Source organism: Scyliorhinus torazame, chromosome 9 (genome assembly GCF_047496885.1).
Source record: "Scyliorhinus torazame isolate Kashiwa2021f chromosome 9, sScyTor2.1, whole genome shotgun sequence".
Lineage (NCBI taxonomy): Eukaryota > Metazoa > Chordata > Chondrichthyes > Carcharhiniformes > Scyliorhinidae > Scyliorhinus > Scyliorhinus torazame.
In genome coordinates this window covers 245,702,490-245,711,409 of record NC_092715.1, presented here as the reverse complement: position 1 = coordinate 245,711,409, position 8,920 = coordinate 245,702,490, and positions in this window count along the sequence as shown.

Genomic DNA, 8,920 nt, shown 5'->3' with positions numbered 1-8,920 from the left:
CCACCAGGAAATGCCTCTGATGCTGCACTACTTGGACTACTTGCTCATGGACTCCGCTGTGTTTCTAACAGATCCAAGCACAAAACCAATATATCATATATATCTCAGCCCTCTTCACTTTAGCTGGCACCTCTATTTTTAATTCACTTATTAATTCAATTAACTTGTCTTTTCAAAGCCCTTATAAATAAAGCAAAGGTTCTCCAACTGAGGAAAAGCCACAGCAGCTTCCAGAGCCGTCCTGTAGTGTTATAAACCTGGTGCCTCTTTCATAAATATATACGTTACCCCAAATCATTGCTGCCTACCATTCCAGAGATCCCCAAACTATGTCACAACACGCTGGACTGGTGCTCGGTTAATTCCAACACCACTTGACCCAGGATCACAATTAGAGTCACTTAAATATCAGGGGCTGGATTCTCCGGTTTTCAGGCGATGTCCTGACTCCCGCGTGGGATTGGTGGCGTTTTACGACTGGAGAATCTGCGGAAAACGGCCACCAATCCTCCGTTTGGTCGGGGCTCGCGGGCAGGCAGCGTGGAGCACCCGGCTCTAGCTGCCGATACAGCCGGAGAATTGCCGGGTCCGTGACCGCGTATGTGCACGGCCTGCAGCGGCCGTGCCGTGCAAATGGCGCCGGCCACGCGCGGACCTGGCCTGACAAATAGTGCCCCCCTTTGGCCAGGCTCGCCACCCCCCGACCACCCCCCAATAGTGCCCCAAGCTCCTGCCCAAGCCTCCTTGCCCGCGGAGTCACTCTCCCCAGACTGTGGCGGCGCTGGACTCAGTCCGCAGCCACCACGCCGAGTTCCCGACAAATAATAGCATGAGCGACCTACGCTGCCGGCCGGGGGTGAAGCATCGGGGGGGAGGGCCTCAGGTAATGTCCTGAGTCCCTCCATAAGGCGTGCGGCTTACTCCAAGAGTACGCTGCTTTGGAGGGGGTGGAGCATCGCAAAAGTGGCGCCGCCCCCGCTTACGGCGCCAACATTGGTTCTGCAGCCGATTGCCGAACGCAGTTTCGCCGTCGGTGTCCGGAGAATCCCGCCCCAGGTGTCTTTGTTTTGATCCTGATTAAGTACATCCACCAGGGTTGTAACTGTTAACACAACTGACCTGTTATTGCTGAACAGTAATTAGTTCTACAGAACCAACAATAATAACTGGTTAACTATTATCCAATTTCCAAATGTTCCTTTCTACTTCTCCACTCTGTACACACACACACACGCACAGACACGCACATGCACACACGCAGACACACAGACACACACACGTACATGCACACAGACAGACACACAGACACACACACACAGACACACACACACACACAATCACATGCACACCCACACAGACACACAGACAAGCAGACACACACACACACAGACACACACACACAGGCACACACACACAGACACACACACAGACACAAACACACACACAGACACACACAGACAAACACACACAGACAAACACACACAGACATACACACACATACACACACAGACACACACAAACACACACAGACAAACACACACAGACATACACACACAGACACACACAGACATACACACACAGACATACAGACACAAACACAGACACACACACACAAACACACACAGACATACACAGACAAACACACACAGACATACACAGACACACACAAACACACACAGACATACACACACAGACATACAGACACACACACAGACAAACACACACAGACATACACACACAAACACACACACACACAAACACACACAGACATACACACACAGACACACACACACAGACATACACACACATACACACACACACAGACACACACACACACACACAAACACACACAGACATACACACACAGACACACACACACAGACATACACACACATACACACACAGACACACACAAACACACACAGACAAACACACACAGACATACACACACAGACACACACAAACACACACAGACATACACACACATACACACACACACATACACAAACACACACAGACAAACACACACAGACATACACACACAGACACACACACAGACACACACAGACACACACACAGACATACGTACACACAGGCAACATGTAGAGAAAGGGTGGTGGAGCGGACAGAAAATAATGATAGAAAATGAAAGATATGAGCCTGGATTCTCCGCCCCGTCACACCACATTTCTGCCTCGACCCGCCGGCGGGATTCTCCGTTATGCCGGCCGGTCAATGGGGTTTCCCATTGTGGCGCAGCCCCACACCGTCGGGAAACCCCTGGGCGCCGGCAAAACGGAGAAGCTCACCGGGGGAGAATCCGGCCCAGGGGATCTTTGACTTCAGATGGATATCTTCCAGTTAGTTCCTTTCTCCAGTTCAGGCCTTCAGTTGGATGTTATCTTTTCCTTCAGCTTCACTATATACTCACAGAAACAGCAGGTAACTGCAGCTAAGAGAGAGAGAGAGAGAGAGTGAATGAAAGAGAGAGAGGGAGAGGGTTAAAACACAGATTCCTACTTTGACGGTCCCGTGTCTTCTGCTCGGTCCTCTCCAAAAAAACCCACATGGCAGGAACCAATTGCTGTCTGTTGCCAGGAAGAACACTGTCCCTGGCCAACCCATAGGCCGCCAGCCAGCCAAACGAGCCACATCCTTCCAATCTGCTGGGTGCCAGAAAGTCTGGGATTTGCTTTCCCAAACACAGAATTGAGGACATAGCTTGCCACCTGGAACACTATTTGAAGCTTTGAATTCTGTATTTCCTCCACTCGACTGAAAGGTATAACTTAGTTAACGATACACAACCAAAATAAAACAAAAAGATAAAATAAAAGAAATGGGAACAAATGGAAATTAAAACGAAGGATTGTAACACAACTTATCAATTGCCTTCTGGAAATCCAAGTACAACATATATACAGGCTTCCCTTTACACACAGTGCGTGTTACTCCTGAAAAGAGCTCTAAAAATTGGTTTAACGTGATTTCCCGTTCACAAAACTGTGCTGACTCACCCTGATTACCTTCAATTCCTCTCTGAACCCAGCTATAACCTAATGATCGATGCTGACACCTTCTTCATGGCAGGCATCAAGCAAATCTGCCTGTGTCTTATCTGTGTGGATCAGCGCACAACTCTTTGTAACTCCATCAGTCTTTGCTCTAGTGCACTGCTGCTGCCAACGGCTCTTTCTAACACAAGCCTTTCAGAAAGGCTGAAATGCTGATAATTTCCTGGGTGCGTTTAGAAATCCACACCTTCTTCATGTCTTCTCAGGTATGTGTGTGTTGAGCGAGTGTGTCAGAATTGGGGTTGCACGAAGGAACATTTTGGGTGTGTCTATCCTGTCTCTCTGGGATGCTTTCAATAGAGTGGATACGCTCACCGACTCAACAATTCCATCTGCGAGTTCTGCGTCTGAAATGTCTCAGTGAGCAGCCTTTTCTCTGTACCTGCTGATGAGTCTTCAGGCTGTTGTCGATTTGACATGAACAATAGTTAATAAATACGGATGATAAACATGGTGTGAAACGACCTTCCAAAGTAATCCACATCTTTGAGGATACTTTAGCTCGCCTCACGTTCATCCTGATGTGTTCTCCATGGATCCTCACTCGCAATTGGAAATTCTATGGCTTGCTTGTCTGGTTCAGACACACCTGAATTTAGAAAAGAGAAGCGATTCCATTGTTTAAATATTTGAATCTGGAGAGTAGGTCAACTGCATTCTGTTATGTCCATGTACTCTGATAATAAATAAATCAGTGTTCGACAGAACACCTAGTTCAAGACTAGTTATTTCATGTTGAATAAACTGTGGCTAAACTAAACTATTGCTAACCAAACTGTTAACTATCCTATTAACAGCTTTTGTAACTCTGGTCAATGCTGGCTCTGTCTGGTTCATGTGTCCTGTTCCTCTTGCATGACACCTAGTGGTCAGAGGCTATATACAATTTTATATACAATGTCACTGCAAATCATCACATCCCCTTTCCTTGAGATTTTTAAACATACTACACATCATTTCTGTAACCAATACACATCGTGGAAATTATAATAAAGACAAATTCCTCGAGGTTCGATTTAAGGAAATTTATTTACATAAATATATTTGCGGAGAGGTAGTGTTCCGGCTGCAAAGCCAGGGCACTGCACTCTGAGATTCAATTGAAGAAAACATATTTTTATAGTCTGAAATAACAGCTTGAAATAAACAGCCATATTTATATTAAATAGACCTTGGAAAGTACGTAAGATGAAATACGTAGTACATATGTTCTTGTCCTTGGCGAAAAACAACTCGAGTACCCAAGGCTTTTTACACGTACATAAAAAGCAAGAGGGTAGCCAGGGAAAGGGTTGGCCCACTGAAGGATAGGCAAGGGAATCTATGTGTGGAGCCAGAGGAAATGGGCGAGGTACTAAATGAATACTTTGCATCAGTATTCACCAAAGAGAAGGAATTGGTAGATGTTGAGTCTGGAGAAGGGGGTGTAGATAGCCTGGGTCACATTGTGATCCAAAAAGACGAGGTGTTGGGTGTCTTAAAAAATATTAAGGTAGATAAGTCCCCAGGGCCGGATGGGATCTACCCCAGAATACTGAAGGAGGCTGGAGAGGAAATTGCTGAGGCCTTGACAGAAATCTTTGGATCCTCGCTGTCTTCAGGGGATGTCCCGGAGGACTGGAGAATAGCCAATGTTGTTCCTCTGTTTAAGAAGGGTAGCAAGGATAATCCCGGGAACTACAGGCCGGTGAGCCTTAGTTCAGTGGTAGGGAAATTACTGGAGAGAATTCTTCGAGACAGGATCTACTCCCATTTGGAAGCAAATGGACGTATTAGTGAGAGGCAGCACGGTTTTGTGAAGGGGAGGTCGTGTCTCACTAACTTGATAGAGTTTTTCGAGGAGGTCACTAAGATGATTGATGCAGGTAGGGCAGTAGATGTTGTCTATATGGACTTCAGTAAGGCCTTTGACAAGGTCCCTCATGGTAGACTAGTACAAAAGGTGAAGTCACACGGGATCAGGGGTAAACTGGCAAGGTGGATACTGAACTGGCTAGGCCATAGAAGGCAGAGGGTAGCAATGGAGGGATGCTTTTCTAATTGGAGGGCTGTGACCAGTGGTGTTCCACAGGGATCAGTGCTGGGACCTTTGCTCTTTGTAGTATATATAAATGATTTGGAGGAAAATGTAACTGGTCTGATTAGTAAGTTTGCAGACGACACAAAGGTTGGTGGAATTGCGGATAGCGATGAGGACTGTCTGAGGATACAGCAGGATTTAGATTGTCTGGAGACTTGGGCGGAGAGATGGCAGATGGAGTTTAATCCGGACAAATGTGAGGTAATGCATTTTGGAAGGGCTAATGCAGGTAGGGAATATACAGTGAATGGTAGAACCCTCAAGAGTATTGAAAGTCAAAGAGATCTAGGAGTACAGGTCCACAGGTCATTGAAAGGGGCAACACAGGTGGAGAAGGTAGTCAAGAAGGCATACGGCATGCTTGCCTTCATTGGCCGGGGCATTGAGTATAAGAATTGGCAAGTCATGTTGCAGCTGTATAGAACCTTAGTTAGGCCACACTTGGAGTATAGTGTTCAATTCTGGTTGCCACACTACCAGAAGGATGTGGAGGCTTTAGAGAGGGTGCAGAAGAGATTTACCAGAATGTTGCCTGGTATGGAGGGCATAAGCTATGAGGAGCGATTGAATAAACTCGGTTTGTTCTCACTGGAACGAAGGAGGTTGAGGGGCGACCTGATAGAGGTATACAAAATTATGAGGGGCATAGACAGAGTGGATAGTCAGAGGCTTTTCCCCAGGGTAGAGGGGTCAATTACTAGGGGGCATAGGTTTAAGGTGAGAGGGGCAAAGTTTAGAGTAGATGTACGAGGCAAGTTTTTTACGCAGAGGGTAGTGGGTGCCTGGAACTCACTACCGGAGGAATGGAATGGAATGGAAGGATACGGACCCAGGAAGTGTAGAAGATGGTAGTTTAGTCGGGCAGTATGGTCGGCACGGGCTTGGAGGGCCGAAGGGCCTGTTCCTGTGCTGTACATTTCTTTGTTCTTTGTTCTTTGTACACATTTTGTTATCATTCGGAGGACAATGTGTTTTCATATTAAGGCCGAGACCAAAATATTAAGCAGTATTTTGTTTATGTTACCTGATCTACTTATTTTCGTTCAAAAGCAGTGTTGAACTATAGTCAAGCATTTCACAGAATGCTTCTAAGTTGGCAACTCATTAATTTCCCTTCCACAGTGAGTAACAATGTACTTTACACAATTCACAAATTTTATTGTCCAATCACAGATTCAGCTGCTCTGGTGTCTTCATCTTCCTTGTCGATCTTCTCAACCTTGGTATTCTTGGTGAACCTGTGTTCCTACTTTAAACATCTGTTGTTGTATCCGATAAGGTTGTGTCACTGTTTTGAACATCATTCTGTATATTCAACATCTTCCAATGTTTCTGTTGGTTCAGCTTGATAGAAGTCTTCATTAACACCATCGTCTTGCTGTTCCTGAGCAGGTTCTCTTGTTTTTCATAGTGCCCGGCGATTGTTTCTCAAAATCTGTCCTTGTTCTATCATTAGACCTGCCTCTTGTCGTACAGTAGCTTTTCTAGACCATCCATTAGGATCCTCAATCCTTCCAACATAACTTTGTAACAAAGGTTTAAGACTCCTGGTTGCTCTATCATAGTATGCCTTCTGTTTTTGCTTCTGAGATTCCAGCTTACGTCTTAACTTTTCATTTTGCCTTGTCTTTGTGCGGAATGGCAATGTGGTACGTAGCTTGCGATCACAGCTTAAAGGTGAAGTCCATAACTCAGTAGAGATAGACATGGATCAGTTTTGCTGTTGATAACCTTTCTTAATAGCTGCTTTATTATTTAAACTCCTTTCTCTGCTTTACCATTCGATTGTGGGCACAATGGACTCGATGTAATGTGTTCAAAATCATATTCCATCACAAACTCTTGCCATTCTGAGCAATTAAAACATGGACCATTATCACTCACCACAGTTTAAGGTATGCCATGTCTTGCAAACATCAATATTGTATGCATTATCACAGAACTTGCCGAGGGGCTTGACAGAAGGGCTATTTCTGGAGAATTTAAATAATAGTCAACAACCATCAGATATTTCTTGCCATTGATGCAGAATAGATCCATTCCAACTTTATGCCACGGAGCTGATGGTATTTCAGCTGTTCATTGGTTCTTTCGCTTGCCGGTGCTGATACTTTTGACACGTTTCACATTTCTCTATAATGTCTTGTATATCCTTATTGATACCAGGCTAATACACAGTATCTCTGACTCTGTTTACACTTCTCAATCCCGAGGTGACCCTCATGAATTTGTTTTAGCAAATCGCTGCGTAGAAACTGTGGAATCACAATTCTTTCTTGCCTTAATAGTGGCCCATTTACTACACTTAGCTCAGATCTGATTCCTTGTTGGGTCAACAAATGTCAGCATGGATGTAGTTCTCAGAGCTTTCTTTAGCTGGAGCCACTCCTGCTCATGCTGCTCTGCCCAAGTGAAATCATTCACTTTCCGTTGGATGTCTCGGAGACACGCTGTTTTGGCTGAGAGATTGGGAATAAACCTCCCTATGACGTTGATCATGTCCATTATTCGCAGTGAACCTTCTTTTCCTGTGGGTCGGGGCCTGTTTAGTATGGTATTAATCTTCATTTCATTTGGCTCTATTCCGTGAACAGAAAGCTTGTTGCCCAGGAATGTAATCTCCTGTACTCCAAGCTGGCACTTGGCCCTATTGAGCCTCAGCCCATTCCGCCTGATGCTTTGTAAGAACTTGATCAGTCTGTCATTGTGTTCCTCTGAGGTGGAACTTCATATGATAATGTCATCTGCATAGACGCTGAACAATGCCCTCAATGATAAATTCCATAGCTCTGTGGAATATCTCAGATGCAGATATAATGCCAAAGGGCATGTGAAGAAAGCAAACTGTGGATCTTTTAACCATGCTACTAACAGCTTCTGTAACCCTGATCAAGACCAGCTGTGTCCGGTTCCAGTGTCCTATTCCACTTGCATGACACCTAGTGGTGGAGGCTATATACATTTTTATATACACTGTTACTGCATATCATTGCACTTCAATTCAAAGTGAGGGATGTTGCAGATATTTTAACAATAATTCTGCTTCAGTAGCTGGGATGAGTGTCGTTGTAGCCACTTTCATCTGCTTTTCGGAAGCTCTGCCCCTGAAGGTGAGTTGTGATGAGAATGAACCAAGGAGTAATGATGTCATTGCAGTTTCAGAAACATATTTTTCAGCAACTGTCGATGCTGCCCGTTAGAATCACAACCTGCTCTGATCCGATTTTTATGATGGTTGTTTTTTCTGATGTTTTTGTTGGAATCTGTCTTGCTCGGTGTCAATCCCACTCACACTCTGGTCACTCACTTTTTCTGAATGAGCCAACCTGGTGTGAGTCAATGCACTCTCCCACCTTTTTATAGATTCAAGACTCATAGGTATTTACAGCACAGGAGGAGGCCATTTGACTCATTGTGTCCACACCGTTCACAAAGATATGTCTACACTAATCCTTTTTCTAGCACTTGGCCCATAGCCTGAGAGGTTATGGCAGCGCAAGTGAATATCTAAATGTTACAAGAGTTTTTGACTCCACTACTGTTATAACCTGCCTACTGATGATTGGCTGGGGACTAATGACTATCCCACAATCCTATGGGAGTATGAACTTCCCCAATGAGGGGGGCGGAGAAACTCCTACTATAAATAAGCTGGCCAGTCCAGGAACCAGCAGGAAGGAGAAGGTAGCAAGGGAAGTTACTGCTACTGTTATGTATATATTGTTATAGTAAATAAACGTTATTATTTTGTATCCTTAAAACCCGT